Source organism: Malus domestica, chromosome 09 (assembly GCF_042453785.1).
Source record: "Malus domestica chromosome 09, GDT2T_hap1".
NCBI lineage: Eukaryota > Viridiplantae > Streptophyta > Magnoliopsida > Rosales > Rosaceae > Malus > Malus domestica.
The window spans coordinates 17967187-17980213 of NC_091669.1; the positions used below are offsets into that span (position 1 = coordinate 17967187).

General features: G+C 37.3%; 1 long non-coding RNA gene across 1 annotated transcript; it reads right to left on the minus strand.

Annotated features, from left to right (window-relative positions):
• Window positions 1-2499: 2499 nt before the first annotated feature.
• LOC139187990 (uncharacterized) lies at window positions 2500-3559 on the minus strand. Its single transcript, XR_011571044.1, has 3 exons — window positions 3439-3559; window positions 2714-2767; window positions 2500-2609 (listed from the first exon to the last, which is right to left on the minus strand). It is a non-coding gene; the product is annotated as an uncharacterized lncRNA (long non-coding RNA).
• Between the last annotated feature and the right edge of the window lie 9468 nt (window positions 3560-13027).

Here is a 13027-nt window from a genome sequence, read left to right on the forward strand (position 1 = left end):
AAGTTTTAGATATTAACTAGATAGTGATGTCCGCGTGTTGTTGGGGATTATAAATTGGATGGATAATTATATTTCTAACATTGCAGTATATAAATTTTAATTAATAAATGTGTGCAAAGAAGCAATTTGTCATGATATAGTGAATATTTGCTAAACTATGCCATGAGATCGTCTCACTGGGGATGAAAAGAAATTTATACAAACAATTAGAAATCATATAACTGTAAATGCCAAGTCCTGTGATCTAATGGTTAAAAATTATGTAAATTGTATTATCTAATGGTTAAAGATTATTAGGCTAATTCAGATTTATAACATTTGAGGTAGAAAATAAGAAATTGAAATAGATATTCACTTTTTAACACTCGAAAACTTGCAAGCCAGTGGCTCCAAGATGAAAAAAAAAAAAAACTACATAAACCCAAATCAACTAAGTTACAAAACAACTAAATATGCAAACAACATAATAGTCTGTGTAGTGATCTAGTTTTTTTTATTTTGTAATTAAATTTAATCTAAAATTTTTGCCCAACAATGGAACCATCAGAGATTGTGCAACAATAGTTTAGTAAACACCATACGAGAATGGGGATAAATTGAATACTAATACATACACATCTATCTATATAGTACAACTAAAAGAAACTAAACATGTAACATAATTTCTTACATGTTAGTGGAGAAATTAAACCCTAATATGTTAGTAGAGAACAATTTCTTACATGTTTCAATTTATCCAAAAAAATGGTTCTTACACGTTTCAATATATCCAGAAAAATGGTTCTTTTTCCTTATGAATATGGCATGGACACCTGCAACACCCCTATAGAAATGAAAAAAAACAACTTGAAAAATTAAAGGGAAATGATTAGACCCAATACTCTTTGATGAATTCCAGCAAATTGAACTGGGGTTCAGATAAATTAGCAAGAATAAAAATAGTGCATTCAAATACATGAACAAAAGATATTAGAACAACAAAAAAATCATGAGAATTCAACTTTGCAATAAATTCTGGATCCCAAAACTAAATGAATTATCCCTTCTCTATTTCCTTAGCTAGCCACCACTCTCAAAATTCCTCAACCCCTTATATCTCATAATGATAAACACATGCATGTCCATTTCAACTCTTAAAACCGAAAGAAATGTTAGGGTTTCTTAGTTTCTTACCCAAATCCACCAATTTGAATCAAATCTCTGCAACATAGATGTGCAACTATCAATGGTTCTTCTTCTGCGTCTTCTTCAGAAGAATATAACTAACTGTATAAAGGCTAAAATTGTTCCTTAATACCATTTGGCATCTGCATCCAAAATATTGAAGAAATGAACTTAATGATTATGCAATGCAAGTGTGATATGGTTGATTGGTGCTTGATGTGAAGGACATTCAACCACATTTTAAGATGCAATTTGGACCAAGAAATGAGAATGACAAATAGGTGCTATGATGTGCGAGATTATATAACTGCTGAAATTTTGGATTGAAGGAAATATAGTACTTACATAGAGAAAAAGGTTCACCTTGAACACTCCATATCCAGTGAATGAGAAACTCACTAAGAAAGTTGCAAAGAAAAGATTAAATGGCATGAACTCAACGGATTTTGTTTAGATCACCAAATTTTGAAGAAAAAAAGGGCATGAGTGAGAACAAATTCAACCATCTAAGAACAATTTGAATGAGGATCATTTGACACAAAGTTATGATGACAATCAATGGCAAACATACATGAAAATTAGTGAAGCAGTACTCAAGTATCCAACGAATAATTGCCTCCCATTGTAGTCCAAGAACTTAAGCTGACAAAGACAATGGACACCAATAGAACAAAAACTGCAATTAATTAACAATGTCAACATTCTCATCTACAATAAACATTTTAAAGAACAACAAATAGTTAGTAATGCAGAGTTGTAAAAGGTACCTTAATAAGAAGAGATGCAAGTAGATTACCTTAAGAGCTCTTTCAGCGTAAGAAATGAAAATGCTCAAGTAGGCTAACTAGAAAGCAGTCCAACTGAATTAGAACATTCAACAAAATTATTTTGTTAACTTTTCCATGATAAATCTGTTAAATGTTCACCTGGAATAGAACATCAAAGATTCAACAATCAGTAGGGAAGTGCAAAATATTGAATATTAATTCAGTCCAGGAATTAAAAATTTCATAAATGGTTCTTAAATATTGAACACTAAAAATTCAAACATCAAAGATAACATATCTGAACAATGAAAGATCAAGTCAATTACGAACCCGAGGTTACTACAACATGAAGCACAACCACTTTGCATTACTCATAAGAGAAATACAAAATTTTAACAAAACCCCATTAGTCAAAATTGAAAATTTCATAAAAAATTGAGAAAGAAACACAAATTTACTGATAAAATTCAAGAATTTTAGTCAAATCCAAAACACAAAAATCCAAATTTCATAAGAAAATCAAGAAAAAAAATATTAAAATTACTAGTAAAAATCAATAATTTTTTTTTTTTTGTAAATATATCTTATGAGAATTGCAGCATTGCTTTGTGAGATATAAAGGAGGCAACTTTGGAATCAAAAGTATCAACTTTGGCCGCGACGAACTCGTCCTCGGAACTTTAGAAACCCAAATAAAAAAAAATCAAATTTTCAATCTATAGACGTAAAATTATAGCAGAAATCGATTATATGTATGTACATAATTGTATCAATAGATATACCTGTGAAAGAAACAGAGCAGATGACCGACTGAGAGGAGAGAGGTTGATTTGAAGCTGCTAAGAAAAAAATCTTCAATGGGGTCAAACTACCTCTCTAAAAATGAAACAGTCCCTACAAAATTCAAGGCTTGAAAATAAAATAAAATAAAATATAAATTCAAAAGAAATCTGAGAAAAAATCATGCCGTCAAACAAATCTGAGAAAAAAAAAAGAAATAAATTCAAGTTAAAAATTACTTGCCCACAAACCCAAACCACATCCCTAAACATTACACACCGTAAAACTCTAGAAATCACCAGAATTGAAAACCAGCGCCACTGGGATCATTCACACGGTGACAAACTCCGATCACTCTCACCGATATTCACACCAGTCATGACCTTTATCTTTCATAAGGAAAAAAAGATCAATATCATTAAAGTATTGTGTTATAGTCTTATAGATATCCTCTGCAGTTAAAAAGTGCATAAACTAATAACTAACTAATCATCAGAGAAAACTGATCGAAATATGATTTTGAAGGGAGATAATAGGCATATCTAGAAGAACAAAGAGCTCTTAATTGGCAAACTAAATTATTTTATTATGATATTTTTGGCTGGTTAAATGCTAACATGTATGTAGTAGAATTAGTTACTTCATTCTAGACCATATATATTGAACGGAAAAAAAGAGAGAAATAGAGAATTGCAAATAAACTTCTACAGAGGGCCAGATGACTCACCGTGAATTCAAAGCCGCTTGAAGAATTTTCTTCAAATCGAGACAGGATTTGCGTCAGGTCGTCACCGTTGACAAAGAGCGTATGAAATCTTCTTCGATATTGAGACCTTACGAAACTTAGTGTCGGGTACGTCTTTGACAGAGTGCTTCTTGACCTCGAACTGGAGCTGGTGACCACTGGGGAGTTCGATGTTCTATTTGGCCAAGAATTTGGAGCTTCAAAGAGAAAGAAAAGCAGGAAAGTTAAAGTAGATGGAGTTGACGAAGGGTAGCTAAATCAGAGTTGAATGATAAGGACAAATGAAGAACGAAGGGTTTCTAGTGATCATGCTTTCTGGAAGCGACTAGAGATCGAATAGCCTCGAATAGCCTTTTCGTCCCCTTTCCCTCTCCAAGATGGCCAACACGTGCGGAACAGTGCTTTGTCGTACCAGAAGGTGCAGCGATGATAACACAACTGCCTTGCGCAAATTCTCTCAACAACCTTGAGATTTTTTCTTTTCTCTTTTCGCCGACACACCTTAAGTTTGGATAAACAGCACTATGAAGGCAACTGGTGATATCTTCAGTTGACATAAACAGCATTGTCGCCGTAGAATCATCTGATCTCACAACATCTTCAGTCGGCATAGACAGCACTGCGTCGAGGGCGACTGGTTATCTATCCAAGTCTTGGTCGAGAAGGATTTCCGAATCCTTATTGGTTGAGGTCATCTCATCAGCCTTCTCGGCGAAGTGAAGTGTTACAGTTTATTGGGCTCGGCACATTGCACGCCGAGTTATTTTATGATTGGATACTCTCAAGTGGGATTTAAAGTTTAGCACTTCGACGGCCGAACCACGTTTACGTTAAGACTTATATCCGCTTTGAATATTTGTGCCCTTACACTTTGGTGTCGATTCGGTGTGAGTTTACTCTGACGAATACCATCACTGTGACCGAATCCAACAACGACGATCTGTGAACTTCGTAAGAATAGTAGCCTTGTCTTCAGGTTCGAGAACTCAAGAGGCCGAGACCTGTTCCTTCCTCGGTCGCAATCGCAAGACACAGAAGTCAGACGTGCACCCAACGCAATATCAACACATTTTACTCCTCGACCGAACTCGGCCGACGAGTTGGCACGCCCCACATTCAACCAAATTATGTAGTTAGCTCATAGATTACTTGGCCTGCGCGCCGCGTAGGCTTAGTAGTTTTTAGGGTCAACAAAACCCAAATAAAAAAAAATTAAATTTTCATTCTATAGACGTAAAATTATAGCAGAAATCGATTATATGTATGTACATAACTGTATACATAGATATACCTGTGGAAGAAACAGAGCAGATGACCGACTAAGAGGAGAAAGGTTTATTTGAAGCTGCTATGAAAAAATTCGTCAATGGGGTCAAACTACCTCTCTAAAAATGAAACAGTCCCTACAAAATTCAAGATCTTTCATCCGAATAATCCCTACAAAATTCCTACAAAATTCGTCAATGGGGTTAAACTACCTCTCTAAAAATGAAACAGTCCTTAAAAAATTCATCAATGGTGTAGTTCGATTGATGTACTAGGATTTCATCCGAACAATGCTCGATCTCCAAGCCTAGACAATATCAAGATCTTTCATCTCAAATGCTGATTTCAAGTGATCATCAATTTCCTTAAGCTTTGCGGGAGATCCGATGAGGTTCATGTCGTCAACATAAACTACAACGATCGCAAATCGGAAATGTGACTTCTTTATGAACACGCATGGGCATAATTCGTTGTTCACATAACCCTATCTTGTTAAATATTCACTCAGACGGTTATACCATATTCGGCCGAATTGTTTCAATCCGTAGAGTGATCTCCCCAATCAAATAGAGAAAGTGTTCTGTGGTCTAGAACTATTTAAACCAGTCAATGGAAGTCCTTCTGGAACTTTCATGTAGATTTCCGTATCTAGATCCCCATAAAGATACGAGGTTAACAAGTTCATAAGCTGCATATTCAGTTTTTTGAAAACTACCAAACTGATAAGGTAGCAGAACGTTATGATGTCCATTACAAGGGAATACATCTCCTTGTAATCAATCTCAGGATGTTGAGAAAAGCCTTATACTCTCTATTTCTAGCCTTCTGAAATTAACAGATTTAGGGGAAGAGCGCTATGAAGCGTGCTTTGTATCGCATTATTTCATTATTCACATTACGCTTCCTCATGAAAACCCATTTGTAGCCCACAGGCTTCACATGTGGTGGGGTAGGAGTTATAGGTCAAAACACCAAAGCTAATCAAGTTCAACCTGGATTGCTTGTTTTCAATTTGACCAATTCGTTCTACGTCGGCATTCAATAACGGAATGTGGTTCTATGTCATCGCTAAGCATGATGTCAGTAGTTACTGTGTACGTAAATGCATCGTCAACGATCATCTCATTTCAATTCCAAACCTTATCCAATACTGCATAGTGGATCAAAATCTCACGCTTGGAACAGATGAATGAGCAATGGTCAGATTCAAACTAGGGTCACTATTTTGTGTCGTTTTCCTCTTCTGGGGTTATGAATCCTTTGAACCATAGGGTCTGCCACAGTTCAGGGTAGGAGTAGATGATTGGCTAGCCGCCAATGTACCAGGCTGCGTAGAAGGTGCGGCCTCCCTACTTTCGGGGACGGTTCGATCTAACCAGGTGGTATTACTGCATACTCGAGGTCCGTTATCCTTACAGGTGTGTTTATAGCAGGCATATGTGATCTTGTCACCTTCGCTACAACAGTAAAAACATCTGGCATGCTTTGAAGATATATAATTCGTTGCATTTCAGTTTCATACTGGGCAGTGAGGAGATCTAAATGAGACATAGTGGGAGCATACCACAACAATTTGCTATGTTTTACAGGAACGTTAACATGCTTATCTCCCCCTCTAACGACGGGAAGATTGTCACATCAAAGTGACAATCCACAAAACGTGCTGTAAAGAGATCTTCTGTAAAGGGCTATAAATAGCGAATAATTGATGGCGAATCATAACCGTCATAGATTCCCATTTTTCTCTAAAAACTCATTTTGGTACGTAGTGGCGACGTTATTGGTACATATACCGTGCACCCAAACATATGTAAATGTAAGACGTCAGGCTCGCATCCAGTAACCAATTGTAACAGTGAATGAGGCTGCGTAGCGATGGGTCTCAGGCAGACCAATGTAGCTGCGTGCAATATTGCATAGCCCTAGGCAGATGTCAGCAGTTTGGTTCGCATAACCAAAGTCTGAGTTATCAATTGAAGGCGTTTTATGAAAGCTTCTATCGAGCCATTTTAGGTGTGAACATGGGGTACATGATGTTCAACTTCAATCCCAACTGACATGCAATAGTCGTCAAAAGTCTATGACGTAAACTCTCCAGCGTTATCCAGTCGAATTGACTTGATCAGATAATTAGGGTGGTGAGCCCTAAGCTTAATAATTTGTGCTAGGAGTTTTGCAAATGCAGTGTTGCGTGTGGACAATAAGCAGACATGTGACCAACGTGTCGATACATTAACCAACACCATAAAGTCCACAAATATCCCCTTGAATCATTTTGAATCCTCTGAATCCTCTGAAGAAACTTATGAGGGTTGTGAATAATCTTTTTAATTGAGGGTTAAGTATTCAACTTCCCCAAAGAACAAGCTTTGCATTGTGGGAATCCAACGTAAGGAGGTAAATGATGCCCATGTGATGATTTGAGGATATGGCGCATCATGTCACGTTCGGGATGTCCTATACGGTCAGGCCAAAGCAATAAAGTGCTACGGATTCTCGCCATGCACATGTCAAAGCAGTAAATGATGCCCATGTCACGTCCGGGTCGGCCATATGGTGGTTCTCTATATTGCAAATGGTTGTGATGTTCAATCCACTTGGGAAACGTTCCAGCTTCTTGTCAATACGTTTCTGGCCATACTCGTAAGAAGTGATACAAAGAAATTCAGATCCATTCTCTTTAGTGGTTTCAATATGATATTGATTATCTCGAATGTCTCTAAAACCCAACAATGTTCTTCCGGAACGTGGAATATGGAGGCCTTTTCAATGGTTAAGACATTACCATTAGACAACATTATACGAGCCTTTCCGTATCCTTCAATCAGGTTGGATGAGCCTAAGAAGGTTGTCAGAAGTGCTTTCTTAGGTACAAAGTTAGTAAAATAATGTCGCTTACACAATGTGGTATGTGTAGTAGCACTATCAGCCAGAAAACTAACTTCCCTACTAGACATGCCTAAAATAAATTGATTGAATTGGTCACATGCATAAATATAATTCCATTCATTCAATTAATCAATTCGAGAAATAATATCCATAAAATAATTATCTATAATTCAAAACAAACCAAAACCAAACAAATTATTATAAATACTTAGGAAAATTGTCCAAAAATTAAACCATAAACCTAAAAAATAGAGGGGGTTTCAACCACACCTAGTGGGTTCGGCCAGTGGCGAAGTTAGGAATTGTTGGGAGGAGGGGCGAACTTAAAAGGAGTGCAAAGGTTAAAAAATGACAAACCAACGAGGGATAAAACATCAACTGTTGCTAACTTTCCTTGGCATGATGTGAGATTTAGGTTGACAAGGGTTATTTTGGAGATAGTGTCTACGAATTGCTTCGCGATAATTAAATGGATAATCAACCATTCAATGTCTATGTCCAAGGTCTTATAGTATCGTTTTATTACGTATCTGTATAATGGAAATAAAAAAAATCTTAAACTCTTAATCCTAAAGCAGACTATACTAATATGACTAATAACTAATTAAACTAACAATTCAATTAATCAATACCAAAACATTCAATTCAACTAATCAATATGAATAAGCATATACATTATTCAATAATTCAATTAATCAATCAATAATCAAGAATTCAACTTTTACCGTAAACAACAATTTCATTCATCAATACTCATAGAATTGATATTGATTATCACTAATCAATAATCATATTAGTGTATTATCCTATAATTCTATATTAATTAAATAAAAATAATCAATTAGAATTTGAAATAATATAAATTTAGAAAATAAAAAATTTACCTCAAATTTGGGAAAGGGCTGTTGGCGTGGCGTTTAAATGCTTTATAGGATTGTGGCACAGTGGAACACATTTGAAAATTGAACGGGTTGGATGGGAAAGGCGATAGTGGTCCCCACTTAATATTATTTTCACATAGCAAGTAAAACGATGCCGTTTTACTTTTAAAATAAAAAAACAGAAGCCCAACACTGCTCGCAGGGAACAACTCAGCAATATGAACAAACAGAACAACCACCATGTTTTTCAGTTTCCGGCCTCACCAGAGGGGCTTAGGACTCTCTCCTAGGCATGTTTTCCGATGAGCGGAGGGGCAGCCGCCCCTCCTTGGCCCTATGTAGCTTCGCCACTAGGTTCGGCCAGTAAAGGTAAAAACACCCTAACAACATGTCTAGAAGAATAAAACTTATTCATCCAGAGGAGTTGATGCCTCCTAAAAAATATGATATCTTTATGGATGTAGTAGCATCTTCAGGATGTTCCACATGGGCAAAGTCAGACTCGTGACGGGAATGATACTTGGCAATTTGGCGGGGGGGGGGGGGGGGGTAGCTCTGCATTTGCATGACCAAAGATCCTTTGATCCACATTGGTAGCATATGTCCATTTCATTGGAAGCCAATGGAACGATAGCTTTTCCCTTGTTCTTGAAGTTTGGGGAATTTGGGGCAAATGGTTAACGCTTCTGAGTCAAATTTCCTCCCTTGAATGGGCCTTGGCTCTGTTGACCTTGGGCCCGTGGTTTGGCTTACCGCCCATTACCATGGCCACGATGATGTTTTCATCGTTTGTGGTTGCTAGAATTGGTCCCATGCGCTTCAGGTGCGGCGTTCGAGCTAATGGGTCGAGCTTGATGATTTGTCATCAAAAGTTGGTTCTACTTTTCAGCAAGAATAAAACAGAGATCAAATCAAAAAATTTGGTGAACTTTTATGCCCTATATTGTTGTTGCAGGACAATATTGGTGGCATGGAAGGTCGAATAGGTATTCTCCAGGAGATTTGCATCTGTTACGTCCACATTACAAAACTTAAGCAGTGATCAGATTCTAGAAACTTCAAAGTTGTATTCATTCACAGACTTAAAGTCTTGGAAGCATAGATGCTGCCAGTCGTGTCTTGCTTCAGGCAAGTAAATGTCTTTCTGGTGATAGAAACGGTCGGTCAGAGCAAGCCAGAGGGTGCGTGGGTCCTCCTCAACGAGGTGCTCGGTCTGCAGTGCATCATGGATGTGTCTTCAAATAAAGATGATTGCAGTAGCTTTTTGAGCTTCATCGATGGGTTTGGCATCGGTAGGTGCCTTGATGGTGGCTCTAATACCTTTGAACCCACTTCAAATAGTTTCTTCCAGAGACTTCCAAAACGGTGAATTTGAGCTTGTTCAAGTTCAACATGTCCCTAAAATAGAGGGTACAATAAAACATGGTTAGTCATAAGGTAATTCATAGACCTCGAGTTCTATAGACATGTATTGGTTTAATTTAAGCATGAAAGTTACAAGTTTCACGTGGCATAAATATGGCCGCCACGTTAGCTCTTAACTGATCAATGGATGGAAAATGTAACAGATGTATTATATTGAAATAAATCCACCTCTCGCAACCGCCCACCTCTGCAAACAAACCCAGAAACCTTCCCCCCTCACCCCCACCCCCCCAGCGACCTACCTCATTCTCCTCTACTCTCTTCAGCTCCCCTCCCATCCAAAGACCCATCACACCCCACCCCCACCTCCCCCGCTTCCATTACATTACAAAAATACAATCCCAAATCAATGTCAGAAACCCTAATTCAAAATTTCCAGGCAAGAGGTATTTTGTTAACAACATAAGGGTATGATGGAGCTCCTAACAAACTTTAATTAATGACTCCAAAAGCCCTCCTAGTTTGCCTAATTTGCTGCTGTCCATGAATAGTCCTCCTTTATGTTAGTCGAAAACCGAAAAAAGTCAGAATCTTTGGAAAATTTTAACTCTCAAAATCTAAATGCCCAGATTGCAAAAAAAAAAAAAAAAAAAAAAAAAAAAAACCCATTTCAGTGATTCATTACCTCACATATTTATAGGTCTGATTAAACTAGAATGGTTCTCATTAGAAACAACCATCTTTGAAGTTTATGATTTCCTTAAGGAACAATCAATCAATCAATCAATCAATTAAATCAAACCCCGAGCAAAGAGGCTAAGAATCCTCAGTCACCTTAAATTTCTTCCCTCCAAGAAAGCCCATAGAGAGATAAAGAGAACAGAGAGAGAGAGAGGGATTGAAATCTCTGCAAAATACCTCTTGTAGCGGGGGAGGTGGGAGCTGGAAGGATCGGTGGAGAGGATATTGTGCATAGAGGGATGGCTTGGTAGAGAGGAGATCGTGGTAGAGAGGGAACAGAGAAGGACCCACTGCCACTGTCGCTGGTGCGTCTTCTTCGAAGAGGTGGGGTGGGATGGGGTAGGTTTTTGGATGGGATGGGAGGTGAAGAGAGTGGAGGAGAGGTAGGTGGGTCGGGGGGGGGCAAAGTTTCCTAAATATTTTTTTGCTACGTGGCACAAATATAGCAGCTACGTCAGCTCTTAACGGATCAATGGATGGAAAATGTAACGGATGTATTATATTGAAATAAAATAGTAGGTAAGGTATTAAAGTGAAATGTTTTGAAGATATTGTATAAGGTTGTAATAGACCTCAAACCTGAGGTGATAAAGTGTAATTTACCTAATTTTATTTTTTTATTGATTTAAAATATATTTTATTTAACGGATAATGAGTCATATTACCTGATAATATTAACGGGTCGATTTCGGATTGGGTCATATTACTCGTTTACTTTAACGCATGTTACACGACACGACCTATATCAGGTGTGTTACGAAAACGACATGAACACGAATGTCATGTCTAGCTAATAGTACCATATATATGCACTACCTCTCTATTCCAATAGTGGTTTTTTTTTTTATTACTATTGACCCTAAAAACTACCAAGCCTATGTGGCGCGTAGACCGAGTAATCTATGAGCTAACTACGTCATTCGGTTGTGTGAGGGGCGTGCCAACTCGTCGGCTGAGCTTGGCCGAGGAGTAAAATATGTTGATGTTGTGTTGGGTGTGCGGCTGACTACTGCGTCTTGCAATTGCGGCCGAGGAAGGAACTTGTCTCGGCCTTCGGGTTCTAGAGCCTGAAGACAAGGCTGCGAACTTAGCGAAGTTTAATATCAAATTCGGCTTCCAATGTGCCGAATGTAGTAACTCGTAACACCTCACTTCGCCGAAAAGGCTGATAAGATGACCTCGACCAACAAGGTTTCGGAAATCATTCTCGACCGAGACTTGGATAGGTAACCAATCGGCCTCGACGCAGTGCTGTTTATGCCGACTGAAGATGCTGCGAGATCGGTTGATTCTACGACGACAGTGTTGTTTATGCCAACTGAAGATATCACCGGTTGCCTCCACAGTGCTGTTTATGCCAACTGAAGATGTGTCGGTGAAAAAGAAAAGAAAAAAATCTCAAGGTTGTTGAGAGAATTTGCGCAGGGCAGTTGTGTGTTGAATTGAAGGTCCCTGATGCGTTGCTCATGTGTCTGTATTTACCTCTGCACGGCCTAATAATTAAGTAGAGTTCATCTGCAACTCAAACTAATGCAACTGATATGTGCCATAGGCTAAGGCCTATCCCCCCTTTTTAGGCTTGGTATCACATCACCACAAATAAACTAGTTTATCTCCATAAAATAAACAAGTTTATTTCCATGTAATCACCTTACCAATCAAATCCATCATGTATATTTCCCCTGACAAAGACCACATGCATGCATGATGATCCCTTCATCAGCTTAAACTTTAAAAAACAATTGATGAAATTCATCATCATATCTCAAGACAAGGCTACGTGCTTCAACCCTGTCCATGAATTCAAAGTCCATTTGAATTGTACCATCCACATCAAATATATCACATATTAAGTTTAAATATCCTAGTTATTATTAAGAGATCATATTATGATTAAAATCACAATATCATTCCTCAATACTAACTAAAAATCATTTTAACCACTTTATCATTCACCGGTCTAAAATCCTACTCATTCAACGGCCTCGATTGCACGGACCGATAGTGTAAAAACGGGTTCAAACAATTACAAACAATATTTTATACTAATTTACATTAAGAATAAGGTTTGAACCCTATCGTGATACAGTGTGTTGAATAAAATGAAATTGAAGTATAACACTGGAGTGGATAAATTGTTATGTTTTAGTATTGTTAGTTGTACTTATTTGATTGTCATATTTTGTGTTTCATAATATATCAGCCTCATATATACCCTGTTGCTTATGCATATATAATTAAGAAAATGAACGAAAAGAGCTTGAAAATTTTAAATTTTAATGATAATGATAAAATAAAGGATAAAGTTAATAGTACCAGAATTGACTTTTTAGTGTAAAAATATAGTTTTTTATTAAAGTAAACAGTATCATAAACTTTTCGTTAAAATTCCTATAATAATTACAATCTTAGTGTGTGAGGCTAAAATT